The sequence below is a fragment of the Loxodonta africana genome, chromosome 25 (genome assembly GCF_030014295.1).
Source record: "Loxodonta africana isolate mLoxAfr1 chromosome 25, mLoxAfr1.hap2, whole genome shotgun sequence".
NCBI classification, from domain to species: Eukaryota; Metazoa; Chordata; class Mammalia; order Proboscidea; family Elephantidae; genus Loxodonta; species Loxodonta africana.
In genome coordinates this window covers 30132123-30146842 of record NC_087366.1, presented here as the reverse complement: position 1 = coordinate 30146842, position 14720 = coordinate 30132123, and the positions used below count along the sequence as shown (strand labels likewise).

At 37.3% G+C, this 14720-nt stretch overlaps 1 pseudogene; it reads left to right on the top strand.

The window, feature by feature from the left end:
• The first annotated feature begins 637 nt into the window (after positions 1–637).
• Positions 638–1611, top strand: LOC100669568 (serine/threonine-protein phosphatase 2A 55 kDa regulatory subunit B delta isoform-like; annotated as a pseudogene).
• Positions 1612–14720: the final 13109 nt, after the last annotated feature.

The following is a 14720-nucleotide window of genomic DNA, read 5'->3' as shown; positions in this document are numbered from 1 at the left end:
TCCATTAAAAGCAATTGAAAATTTCAGATAAGATATTTTAATTGTTTTCATTGTAAGATGATTATAAACAGAGAATCCTCAGACATAAACCCAAAAGAAAGCAGGAAGCTAGAGAAGTAGGTCTAATTTTCATTCTAGAGTCATTTGCTGAACCCTAGTGACTTTGAGCATCTGTTTTGATGACCAGAGGGAGTAGAGGGAACAGGAGACAGAGTTTAGGGCTCACCCAAGGTGAAGATTCTAAAAGGAGATCTACAAAAAAAGGTAGAAGCTAGACCCCAAAGAATACACCCATGGGGTTAGAAAAAGAAATTGGCAACATTGTTATTACAGAGAGTGTTAGCTTCCAATCTTGTATTTTTAAATAAATATAAACCAAAACCCATTGCCATCAAGTTGATCCCGACTCATAGCGACCCTCTAGGACAGAGTAGAACTGCCCCATGGGGTTTCCGAGGAGCACCTGGTGGATTTAACCTGCCAAAATTTTGGTTAGCAGCCAGGCTCTTAACCACTTTGCCTCCATGGTTCCAGCCCTAAACCAAAAAAAAGAAAAGAAAAAAACCCAAACCTGTTGCCATTAAGTCATTTCTGACTCATAGCCCTTAGGGATCCCAATATTGAAGCCCATGTTCCTATGATAGAAGCAAGCCCTCATGAAATTTTGCAAAAGCACACATACATTGCATAAATTTCATTTCAACAAAGTAATGATTCTGAACACATCTTTCTGCAGATAACTTTAGAATTAATGTATGGCATTTAGAAAGCACAGGTAGAAATGTTAACATCGTAGACATGTTACATTGCTGACATGAAGTGATAACTAAGAACTTGGAGACTTTGTGAAACGGGTTTTCAGGGCTGTGAAACACACATTCTAAATTTTTTTAAGAACCCAGAGATTCCAACAGCAGATTATTCTTTTCATAAACAATTTCTTCCATATATGATGTAAAACTTAGTCATAGTGGTCAATGAATGGTGACAAGTTAAAGTAAGAGACCTGAATATGGAAAATAGGCCTGTTGAGACATATCTGGTTTATGAGATTCTTCAAAATAAGCTTTCTTCTCTGTATGAAAATGACTACATTCTTGACAAGTTTGAGCACTTCTGAAATGGTTCTAATAGTACCATTATGGCTGGGTCAAACAACAACTTTGTTTTAAAGTTTGCTAGAAATACAGGAAGGGATATTACATTGGAAACTTCAAGAGAAAACATTTTAAAGACCCAGAAAGTATATACAGGTGATAAAAGAAAAAAAGTACTCCTTGACACTCTGAACTTCAATAAGAAGGTTCTTCACGAGGCTAGCCACTCAATGGAGAATATTTTTGCTATATCTGCCACCAGTCATTTGTTCATATTCCAGGACAAAATCAACTAAATAAGCTAAGCTGAGAACCAAGTCTTAACACACAGTTAAGTCCAGTCATTTTTCTATAAAAGAAAGTGCATTGTTGCTCTCTATTAAAAGCAGGGACGCATTTACTTCTGTTTATAGCTAAAGGCCACCATTCATCTGTCAGCTTGTCATATTTTGGTAGCTTGCATGTTGCTGTGATGCTGGAAGTTATGCCATTCGTATTTCTAACACCAGCAGGGTCAACCATACTGGACAGGTTTCAGCGGAGCATTCCGGCTAAGACAAACTAAGAAGAAGGACCTGACAGTCTACTTCTGAAAACTCTCCAGTGAAAACATTATGAATATATACATATACATATATATACATACATGTACACTTCAGAGATTTTACTTCCCTAGAGAACCCAGCCTATCACAATATCACTCACAAGTAAAATTTTGCTGAAGATAATTCAAAAATGGTTGCAGCAGTACATCAATAGAGAACTGTCAGAAATTCAAGCCGGATTCAGAAGAGGATGTAGAATGAGAAATACCATCTCTGATGTCAGATGGTTCTTGGCTGAAAGCAGAAAATGGCAGAAAGATGTTTATCTGTGTTTAATTGATTATGCAAAGCCATTTGACTATGTGGATCACAGCAAATTATGGACAGCACATCAAAGAATGGGAATTACAGAACACTTAACTGTGCTTATGGGGAACCTGTACAGAGAACAAGAGGCAGTCGTTTGAAATGAACAAGGAGATAGTATGCGGATTAAAATCAGGAAAAGTATGCATCAGGGTTCTATTCTCCTCTTACCATACTTATTCAACCTGTATGTGGAAAAAATAATCCAAGAAGCTGTACTATATGAAGAAGAATGTGGCATCAGGATTAGAGGAAGACTCATTAACAACCTGCAATATGCAGATGACACAACCTTGCTTGCTGAAACCAAAGAGAACTCGAAGCACTTACTGATGAAGATCAAAGACTATAGAGTCCAGCCTTATTACACATCAACATAAAGAAAACAAAAATTCTCACAACTGGACCAATAAGCAACATCATGATAAACAGAGAAAAATTGAAGTTATCGAGAATTTCATTTTACTTGGATTCATAATCAAGGCCCATGGGAGCAGCAGTCAAGAAGTCAAACAACGTATTGCATTAGGCAGATTTGCTGCAAAAGACCTCTTTTAAAGTGTTACAAAGCAAAGATGTCACTTTGAGGACAAAGGCGCACCTGACCCAAGCCATGGCATTTTCAATAGCCTAATTTGCATGCAAAACCTGGACAATGAATAAAGAAAACCGAAGAAGAATTGATGCCTTTGAGTTATGGTGTCGGCAAAGAATTTTGAATGTACCGTGGACTGCCAGAAGAATGAAAAAATCTATCTTGGAAGAAATACAGCCAGAATGCTCCTTAGAAGTAAGGATGGCGAGACTTTGTGTCATATGTTTGGACATGTTATCAGGAGGGACCAGTACCTGGAGAAGGACATCATGCTTGGTTAAACAAAAAACAAGAAGACTCTCAATGAGATGGATTGACGAAGTGACTGCAACAGTGGATTTAAACATAGCAGTGATTGTGAGGATGGCGCAGGACCAGGCAGTATTTCATTCTATTGTAATAGGGTCACTATGAGACAGAACCAATGTGATGGCAACTAACAACATCAGTAAAGGAGAGAAGCTGATTTGATTCCACAGTGTAGTTTTTTCTTTAGTGAGGTGAGACATGAGTTATAACCACTCAGGTGAAAAATCCACTCAAAGCAGAATTGAGTGGATAGTGCTCACTGAAGGCTATTATTCAAAATAAATTTATTTATCCTGAGCCTTATTTCCAAAAAACAAACAAACAAAAAACCCATTGCTGTCGAATTGATTCTGACTCATAGCAACCCTATAGGACAGACGAGAACTGCCCCATGGGGTTTCCAAGGAACAGCTGGTAAATTCAAACTGCCAACATTTTGGTTACCAGGCAAGCTCTTAACCACTGTACCACCAGGGCCCCTATTTCCTATAGATCCAAAAATTAACTTTCAAGAGAAAAGTTGTTGTCAAATATGCTTCTGTCTTACTCTCCAAATCTTTTTCCTTTCTCCGCCATAATACTTGAGGCCTCAAATATATGTTGTGTTTTACCTAGCCACATACCTTCTCTGTCTTCACCTGGCTTCAGGTTGCTTAACCACTGATGCTCAGATGGGGCCTGACTGGGGTTAGCCATCATGTTTCTCACATGCCCACCTGCTGTATCTACAATCACACCTCATGGTGTAACCACCTAATAAAAATAACAAACTATAATCATCTTTTTATTGTGTATAATGAAATTATACAGGAATATTCTTTGGAACAGTTTGAAATATTTCCGTCCTTAATTGGCAGAACAGTGGAATATGTGCAGTACTTCAAACACTAAATTTATCTATGCTCAAAGAACCATGACTTTTTTTGTAACAGTTTCATTGAGATATAATTCACCTACCATACAACTCACCCATTTAAAGTGTACAGTTCAGTGGTTTTTAGTGTACTCAGAGTTGTGCAGCCATATAGCAATAAAATTTTAGAACATTTTCATCGCCCTAAAAAGAAATCCTGTAACCTGTAGCTATCACCCCCAAATCTCCATTCCCTTTCCATATCTACTCCCAGCCCTAGGCAACCAAAAATGTACTTTCTGTCTCTCTATATTTGCCTATTCTGGGCATTTATATAAATGAAACTATGATATGGTCTTTTATGCGTGGCTTCTTGTCAAGGCCCATCCACGTTGTAGCATGCATCAGTACTTCATTCTTTTTACGACTGAATAATATTGCATTGTATGGGTATACCACATTTTGTTTGTCTGTTCGTTATTTGATGGACATTTGGGTTGTTTCTGCTTTTTGGCTATTATAAGTAACCCTGCTATAAACATTCCTGTACAACCTTTTGTGCTGATACGTTTTCATTTCTCTTGGGTATATACCTAGGACTGAATTACAGTCAAATGCTTAAATTTTATTTAGCATTTTTAGGAATCATTACACTGTTTTCCTAAGTAACTGAACTATTTTACATTCTCACCAGCAGTGTATAAGGGCTCGTTTTCTCACATCCTTGCCGACGTTTGTTATTATCTGCCTTTTTTACTATAGTATCCTAATGGGTTTGAGGTGGGTATCTCATTTGGGTTTTGATTTGTATTTTTCCGATGACTAATGATGTTGAGCTTCTTTTCATATACTTATTTGTACACCTTCTTTGGAGAAATATCTATTCAGATCCTTTTCTCATTTTTAATCCGGTATTTATCTTTTTATTATTGAGTTGTAAAAGCTCTTTATATATTCTAGATGTAAATCCTTTATAAAATACACGATTTTAAAATATGTATTTCCATTCTGCTTTTTGTCTTTTCACTTGCTTTTTTTTTTTAGTAATGTATTTGTTTAAAAAAAAAGTTTTTTTTATTGTATTTTAGATAAAGGTTTACAGAGCAAACTAGTTTCTCATTAAACAATTAATACTTATATTGTTTTGTGGCATTGGTTGCCAACCCCACAATGCGTCAACACTCTCCCCTTCTCAACCTTTGGTTCCCCATTACCAGCTTTCCTGTCTCCTCCTGCCCTCTCATCCCTGCCCCCAGGTCGTATGCCCATTTTGTCTCCTTTTGTTTTATGGGCCTGTCTAATCTTTGGCTGAAGGGTGAGCCTCAGGATTGATTTCATTACTGAGCTGAAATGGTGTCCATGGGCCATACTCGGGGTTTCTCCAGTCTCTGTCAGACCAGTAAGTCTGGTCTTTTTGTGTGTGTGTGAGTTAGAATTTTGTTCTACATTTTTCTCCAGCTCTGTCTGGGACTCTCTATTGTGATCCCTGTCAGAGCAGTCAGTGGTGGTAGCTGAGCACCACCTAGTTGTGCTGGACTTAGACTGGTGGAGCCTGTGGTAGTTGTGGTCCATTAGTCCTTTGGACTAATCTTTCCCTTGTGTCTTTGTTTTTCTTCATTGTTCTTGCTCCAGACTGGGTGAGACCAGTGGAGTACCTTAGGTGGCCACTCATGAACTTTTAAGACCCCAGGCTCTACTCACCAAGGCAGAATGTAGAACATTTTCTTTATAAAATATGTTATGCTAATTGAGCTAAGTATTCCTAGAGACCATGGTCCCCACAGCCCTCAGCCCAGTAATTCGGCCCCTCAGGGAGTTTGGATGTGTCTATGGAGCTTCCATGACCTTGCCTTGTACAAGTTGTGCTGGCTTCCCCAGTGTTGTGTACTGTCTTACCTTTCATGAAAGTTACCACTTATCTATTGTCTACTTAGTGTTTTCTTTTCACTTTCTTGATAGTGTCCTTTGAAGCACAAAGATTTTAAATTTTGATGAAGTCTAATTTATCTATTTTTTTCTTTTGTTGCTTGTGTCTTTGATACCATATCAAAGAAACCATTGGCAAATCCAAGGTCATGAAGATTTAGCCTCTGTTTTCTTTTAAGACTTTTGTCATTTTAGCTCTTACATTTAGATTGATGATCCATTTTCAGTTAATTTTTGTATATGGTGTGAGATAGAGATCCAGCTTCATTCTTTTACATGTGGCTGTCCAGTTGTCTTCCCCCAGTACCATTTTTTGTAAAGATTATTCTTTCCCCATTAAATGATCTTGTCACTCTTTTTGAAGAGTTGAAGAGCTAATTGACTGTATATATATGTAAGGGTTAATATCTGAACTCTGTTTTTTATTCCATTGATCTATAGGTCTATCCTTATGCCAGTATCACACTGTCTGATTACTGTAGTTTTGTATAAGTTTTCAAATTTTATTCTTCTTTTTTTTCCCCTTGTGAGATTATTTTGGCAATTCTGAGTCCCTTGAGTTTTTACCTGAATTTTAGCATTAGTTTGTCAATACCTGAAAATAAGCTAGCTGGAATTTGATAGGAATTGCATCAACTCTTCAGATCAATTGGGTAGTATTGCCATATTAGCAATATTAAGTCTTTCTTTTTTTTTTCGTTTCTCTAGAAATACTACAATACACTAGATAGAAGCCCTGCTGGCACGGTGGTTAAGCACACGGCTGCTAATCAAAAGGTCAGCAGGTTGAACACACCAGCTTCTCCATGGGAGAAAGATGTGGCAATCTGCTTCTGTAAAGATTTACAGCCTTGGAAACCCTGTGGGGCAGTTCTAACCTGTCCTATAGGGTCGCTATGCGTTGAGATCAACTCAATGGCAATGGATTTGGTTTTGGTTTTGGTTTTGATACACTTGATAAGATTTGGGAAAAGCCTTTTCTAAAACCCTCTCTGTGAAAGAAAATTGCAAAAAGTACTTAACAAAATTGCTGCTAAGAAATTAGCATCTGGTTTAACGTATGCCTCAAATTCACTACGACTGAATACTTATGTACTTCTTTTTTAAATCTTTTTAAAATACTTTGGGCTAAGATATATTTTTAAATATTGCTAAAGTTACAGGCATGGTGAGCTTCACATTTCATTTCAAACCAGCAGAATTAAACTATTTTAACTATTATGTGATGTCATCAGTTTCTTGGTGGTTTATTTTAAAAGTAAAATCTTTGATATCAAGTATCCAGCTTTCTCAAGACAAAAAACATAAAGGTGTAAAAATGTTAAAATGGTGGGAACCTGCTTATCTGGAATTTCAAAAATGAATCAAAATCGTGTGGGTGGATGGGTGGGTGTGGGTGTGTGGGTGTGGCTGAAGGAGATTGGAAGACCTGGGGCTTACACACCAGGTGCAATGGTCAAAAGCTCAATTGCTAACCAAAAGGTCAGCAGTTAAAATCCACCAGCCACTCCTTGGAAACTCTGTGGGGCAGTTCTACTGTATCCTATAGGGTCGCTATGAGTCAGAATCAACTGGACAGTAAATTTTTTTTTTAATTTCAATGATAATAAATACGGAAAAACAAAATGTCTGTCATTAGCCTAATTTAATGTAATAGAATGTCACTCTGGTTCACATTAAGAAAAGTTAGAACTTAAAAGTACATTTATTTTAATATAAAACTAATTCTTATATTGTATATTGTTGTATCATAATTCATAAATTCTGAGATATGAAATAGAGTTGTCAAGGGATTAGTTAGCCCTATCCCTTAAGAAAAAGCAGTTCTAGTAAGATGGGATTCTACATATTTTGATTCAAAGAGTATGGCAAATTTCGTTTAACTTGAAAAAACAAACAAAATATTAGCAAATGTAATCTAGCAACGATGAAAATGAAAATTATGACCAAATTGGATTTTCCTCCTTACTGAAAGTTGTTTAACATCAGAAAATTAATACAATTTACCACATTAGTGGGTAAAAGAAGAAAAAAATTATCTCAATAGATGCAAAAGATTAAGAAAATTGAATATCTTCTTATGATTAAAAAAAAAAGTAACCTAATTATACTAGAAAGAAAATGTTTTTATGCGATAAGAAGTACCTACAAAGAACCTATAGCAAATATCATACACAATGGTGAATCACTAAAAGCATTCCCTTTAAAATTAGAAACAAAATAAAGGTGCCTACTGTCACTATTTTTATCTAACATTTTATGGTAGCCAGTAAAGACAAGGGAAAAAAAGTATAAGTAATAAAAAAAAAAAAAAAAAAAACTAGAATGCAGTATAATTCTCGCCTTTTAGGGACCTAGGTTCGATTCCTGGCCAATCCACCTCTTGCACAGCCCCAATTCATCTGTCAATGGAAGCTTGTGTGTTGATACGATGCTGAACAGGTTTCAGCAGAGCTTTCAGACTAAGATGGACTAGGAAGAAAGGCCTGGAGATCTACTTCTGAAAATCAGCCTATAAAAACCTCATGAACCACAACAGTTTGACAACACCCAAATCATGAGGGTGGCATAGGACCAAGCAGCTTTTTGTTCTGTTGTGCAAGGAACCCTGGTTTGGGGGTTGACTCCACAGCAGTTAACAACAAGAGAATGCCAAGTTATTTCCTAAAGTAAGAATACTCATTCACATTCCTACCATCAGTTTATAAGAGTTTTGCTTGTTTTATATCCTCATTAACACTAGGTATTTTCGGACTCTACCAGTAGTTATTATGCTGTTAATAACAACTGGTATTATTAGATTCTTTGATGAAATCCCAAAATGGTCCACAAATAAATAATTTGAAGGATCAAAGACTAACAAGATTTCTGTAAACAAAATTGATTTAAAATGGCAACTGCATTTCTATATGCCAGCAACAAATGTTTTGAAAACAATGAAAAGATACCATTTACAATAGCAAAAAACGTATAATATACTTAGGAATAAAACTAACAAAAATGTTTGAGATATTTATGAATAAAACATAAAACTTTATTGAAAAAATTAAAGAAGACCTAAATTAATGAAGAGAAATCCTATATATTCATAGACCTGAAATTAAAAGATTATAAAACTGTCAATACTCTCCCCAAAAAATTGATCCATAGAGCCCATGCAGTTCCAATCAAAATCACCACCGACTTTTGTTTTGTCATTATTGCTGTTGTTATTATCTTATAAAACTTGTCAACCAAATTCTAAAATGTATCTGGAAGAATAAAAGGGTCATGAATAGCCAACACCCTCTCCAGGAAAAATAAATAAACATAAAGGGAAACACCTATAAGATGTTAAAAAGACACTATAAATTAAAACATATAGTAATTAAGACAGTGTGATATCACCACAAAAAAAAAAAAAATGAATAGAACACAACAGTGAATCTGAAATCAGATCCACACATATGTGGAAATTTGAGTGTTGACACAGCTGATCTTGTAGATCTATAAGGGGAAGATGATCTTTATAGTTATCACTTCCAGGCATTTCTTTATAGTTTGCACCCAAGTATGCATCTCCAGACTCAAGAATTTAGTTTTGCCCATCGAAAAAAATACCCCAAGTCCTTAATTTACAGAATTCCTTTCTATCTCTTTTACTTTTCTTAGAATCTATTTGTTGAAGAAACCTGACAGGTTGACCTGTATAGTTTCCCATAATTTGATTTTTGCAAATTGCTTAATCACGATGCAGTTATGTTTCTCTATCCTTTGTATTTCCTGCAAATGGACAGCTGGTTCTAGAGGCTTATTCAATCCCTTTAGCAAGACTATAGTTCAGGCGTAGGCAAACTAATGTCTATTGATTAAATACTGATTTTGTAAATAACGTCTTATTAGAACATAGACACACCCATTTGTTTAAGTTCCATCCGTGGCTGCTTTTTTCACCCTACAAAGGCGGAGTTGAGAAGTTGGGACAGAAACCATATGGACCACAAACCCTGAAATATCTACTGTCTGATCTCTTACAAAAAAAGTTTGCCAGTCCCTGATATAGGTGGTTTTGTGTTTTGTTTTGTCTGAAGGCACATGATGCCTGGATTTAGGAACAATTGATGCTCACTGCCTAGTGGTGCCATTAATTCATTCATTAAAATTCATTCATTACAGGTAGTAAAATGATGATATTTTAATTCTATTTTTTTTTCACTTATTAGTTGCCGTGCTTTTATAAAGATGGTTGGCTCCCTATCATCCTCTGAAAATGACCGATTAGCTTCTTTTAATATCAAAATGAACTCATGGATTTAAAACATTTATGAGAGGTTATAGTTAATTTCAGTTACTACCCTTTTTGAACCTCAAAATTACTTGTCATTGGCCAATGGTAGCCTCCTCAAGTTGAGTTCTGAGTCTTTTGATATGATTTTTAGTAGTCTTTGATAACTTCTTTAGTCTGTGATATGATAAGATGTTCTAGGTTCATCTTGTACATTTACTGCTCCAGACCTATAATCAGACATTTCTCCAAGAAGCTCCAGGTTATTTTAATAGGCTAGTAGCTTTTCAACACCTGATGATTTGTTCAATGTAAGCAAGCTGAAATCTCACCATCCTCATTTCTAAGGAGCCCGTGTCATCAGGAAAGGCCAATCTCTAGAGAAGGACATCATGGTTGGTAAAGTAGAGGGTCAACAAAATGAGGAAAACCTTCAATAAAATGGCTTGATACAATACTGAAAACTATGGAGTCACATATACCAACTGTCATGGGAATGGCATAGGAAGGATGGGGCAATGTTTCATTATTTTACACATAAAAGAATACACTGAGTGCATTGAGTTGCTGTCATGGATTGAATTGTATCCCCTCAAAATGTCTGTCAAATTAGCTGGGCCATGATTCTCAGTATTGTGTGATTGTTTCCACCACTTTATGTGATTTTTCTATATGTTGTAAATCGTATCACTATGATGTATTAAGATGGATTAGTGGCAGTTATATTGATGAGATCTACAAGATTAGATAATGTCTTGAGCCAATTTCTTTTGAGATATAAAAGAGAGAAGCTAGCAGAGACATGGGGACCTCATACCACCAAGAAAGGAATGCTAAGAGTAGAGCAAGTCCTTTGGACCTGAGGTTACTGTGCTGAGATGCTCCCAGGCCATGGGAAGACTGAGGACAAGGATCTTCCTCCAGAGCAGGCAGAGAGAAAAAGCCTTCCCCTGGAGCTGGACTTCTAGCCTACTGGACTGTGAGAGAACAAACTTCTCTTTGTTAAAACCATCCACTTGCGGTATTTCTGTTATAGCAGCACTAGATGGCTATGAGAGTTGCCAACTTGATGGCAACTAACTACACAACAACAATTTCAAGACCACGATCTGAGCATTAGGGTAGCTGATTCCCTCAGTTCATCATTATTTTTGGTCTCTTCAATGTACAGTTAGGAAACACACATACACACACACATATTTAGACATACATATTTAAGACAAAATATCTCATGAGTTCATAGTGCTACTTGCAGTTCAAATTCAGGACTACAAGGTCTTGCATTTAACCTCTTGGTATTGTATCTCTATATCCTTTCTTCCACATTAAGAATCCTAGTTTGCAAGTACATTGGGATGATAAATTAGAATATCTTATAATTACTCATTTACACTATTCCACATTACACACATCATACTTCAGAATAACAATACTAATGTATCCACCATCAATGCAATTAGGAAGAACAGTTTAAAATACATTTTTTAATACACTGTCTCCATCTCCCCTCACCCATTTTTAGAGTTATACTATACCTACATTATTAAAAAAAATAATTTTTTTTTTTTTTTACATTATTAGAGAATGTAGCCACAAGTTTGCGGTAATTTGTTACAGAAGCAACAAGAAACTGATTCAAGGTTATTGTCAGAGTCTGATGATAACCTTTTTGCCTAGATGCCCAAAGGATTTTTTTCTCTTTTTTCTTTTTTTGAAGTTCAGTAATTTTACTGTACTGTATATTTGGAGCCTTGGTGGCGTAGTGGTTAAGAGCTTGGCTGCTAATCAAAAGGTCGGCAGATCAAATCCATCAGCTGCTCCTTGTAAACACTACAGGGCAGTTCTACTCTGTCCTATAGGGTCACTATGGGTCGGAATTGACTCAGCAGCAACGGGTATATGGGTATCTTGATATTAGTCACTCAGGATCAGTATTCTCAGGTATGTACTCTGTATTTTCAATATGTGGTTTCAAATATTTTTTAATTTCAGAAAAGTTTTCTGAATTAGAGTATTTAGCACTCTGTTATACTGGTTTTCTTTAAGGACCCCTATTATCTTGTATTTTGGATCTTCTTTGCCTGCTTTCATTATTGTCACTTTCTTTTAAACACTGGAACTCAATAAGACCAACTGGAGCCCACATCTGTCTCTAAGCACCATCAACTTTAATGACACCGGTGACTTGCAAGAGAAATTGGACACCTTTGCCACAGAGCTGCACACATGCCTGGCCCAGAATTTGGAGAAGTTGAATGAGGAGACACAAAAGGAAATAGAGGAGCTGTGTGTTTAGGTGTTTCCCTACAACAACTAGGTCAGCCAGCAGATCACCAGCAATGTGTGTGAACTGCCATGTGCCTGGCACTGTACTCCAACCTCCAGAGTGTAAAAATGCCTGATTCTTAACTTCCACCTTCCAAATCCCATGCAAAGTTTTCCCTGTAACCAAACAGGGAAGAGAATGCAAAGAATTATAGTTCTAGCTTAGTTATATTGAATTTGTACTAAGCTACTAAAATTCACTTCTTGTCAGCTTGGCATCCTTACAAATCTCTTTAATCATATTTAATTCCAAATGAAGACAATAGTGAAATGATGCTTCCACACGGTGCAGTTCAAAGCTCTCAGCTGCTAACTGAAAGGTCAGTGGTTCAAGTGCACCAGCTACTCCACAGAAGAAAGATGTGGCAGTCTCCTGTAAAGATTTACAGCCTAGGAAACCCTATGGGGCAGTTCCACTTTGTCCTATAGGGTGGCTATGGGACAGAACCCACTCGATGGCAACAGGTTTAATACATCTTGTAAAACCAAAAGCATGTTAACCCTCTCCTCCAAATAAGATAAAAATTTATTTTACCCATCTTTGGATTTTTTTTTTTTTTTGGATGATGTCCATTCCTCTTCCAGCTGAGTCACACTTGCCCTTTGATATCCTGTAACTTAAAATACAAGATGTAAAACTAACTACTATTAATGCATGTTATATTAGTGGCAGAGGAATGGGAATGTAGAAGGAAAAAATTGGCTAATGTATATATAAATATAAATAAAAAATAGTCACATCAAAATAAGAAATAAAACTTTTACAGTCCTCATTTCTGATGGGTTATTTGTGGCACATGCTGGGGCCAACAGAGCAGTCAGTGCAGGGCATGTTCCAACAGGTCATGCCTCTGATGCTCAGGGGTGCGATGTTCAGCACACAGTGCAGGTAGGCAGGAGGGAGAGTGGAGATTGTGATGTGTGGAGCTAATGTGCCTATGGGAAAGAAGAGAGAGAAACAGGAGCCAAAAAAAAAAAAAGTGCTGAGGGAGACTGCCATTGAAGTGGAGAGATGAGAAACCAAGAAATGAAGAAAAACAGGAGAAAAATAAATAAATATTTTAAAATAGAAAAAAAAAAGAAATGCCCCCAAGGATCCCACCAGCAACCAGGGAAGTGGCTCCCAGGCCTCAAAGCACAGCCCGTCTAGAAGGAGTGGAGGTGGCACATAGTGCCAGGTATTCAGGAGACAGGAAAAGAAGGAAAGTAGAGATGAGAAACTGAGAAATGAAGAAAAACAAAAAGTAAAAATTAATGACTTAAAAAAAAAAAAGAAAAGGCCTCCAGGGATCCCACCGACGCAGCTGCGCAAACCGGAGAAGTGGCTCTGGCTTCTAAGCCGTGCAGTACAACCTGGCTAGAAGGGGCAGAGATGGTATTCAGGAGACAGGAAAAGAAGGTAAGTAGAGAGAGACAAAAAATTGAGAAATGAAGAAAAGGAAAAAAGAAAACAACCGACAACAAAAAAGGCCCCAGGGATCCCACCAGTGTGGCAGCATGGACTGGGGAAGCAGTTCCTCAGTCCAAAGAGCGCTTCACAGCCTGTCAAGAAGAAGCAAAAATGGCACACAGAGCCAGGTGTCCGAGAGAAAGGAGAGGGAGAAGGTAAGAGGCAGGGAAGAAACCAAAAAAAGCCAAAAAAAGCAACAAAGAAATGGTACAGAAGTAGCCGCCTGGTGTGGGTATGGGTGGGACAAATCCATGCAGCACAGAGCCAGTGAGTGCCTCCTGGGCTGCAGTTGCTCAGCCCACTGGGAAGTGGTGGAGGCCGAGCAGGGAGAGGAAAGGTAGGGAGTGGGAAAGCATGTATCACTGGTTACAGGACGCTCTGTCTCCTGCTGGGTGCTCCGTGAAACTGCTTTCCTGTACTCCCTGTCTGCTGATCTCTGACAGGAGTCCAAGATGGTGAATCTGTGCTGTGTTAACCTATAGAGGACCTCTGTTCATATCTCTCTTCCCTCTCTGTTCTCTGTCAGTTTCTTATTCCATTTAGTGTTTGGTTGAGTTCTTTATCTCTTCATTTGACACTTAGGGTTCAAGGATTGATGTTTGTCTCTGTTTTACTTAGTTTTTTGGGCCTTTACTGTGGTGGGACAGTGTGGTACTTCTGTCTATAGTGCCATGTTGGCTCCACCTCTGTGTATATCTTTTGCCAAAAGTGTTAAAAAAAAAAAAAAACTTCTAACTTTTAGCTATTTCTCTTCCAGTGAAAGTAATTCAAAGCTTTTTGTTTGACTGACAAGAGAATCAGGTGTTCATATGAATGGAGTCAAAGCGAAAAATGGCATTGGCAAGAATTTAGACTCCTTCCCCAAAGCCTGATAAATTCTATTTATCCTCTATATTTAAAAAGGAGCCCTGGTGGCACAGTAGTTAAGAGCTTGGCTGCTAACTGAAAGGTTAGAAGTTCAAATCCACCAGTTGCTTCTTGGAAACCCTG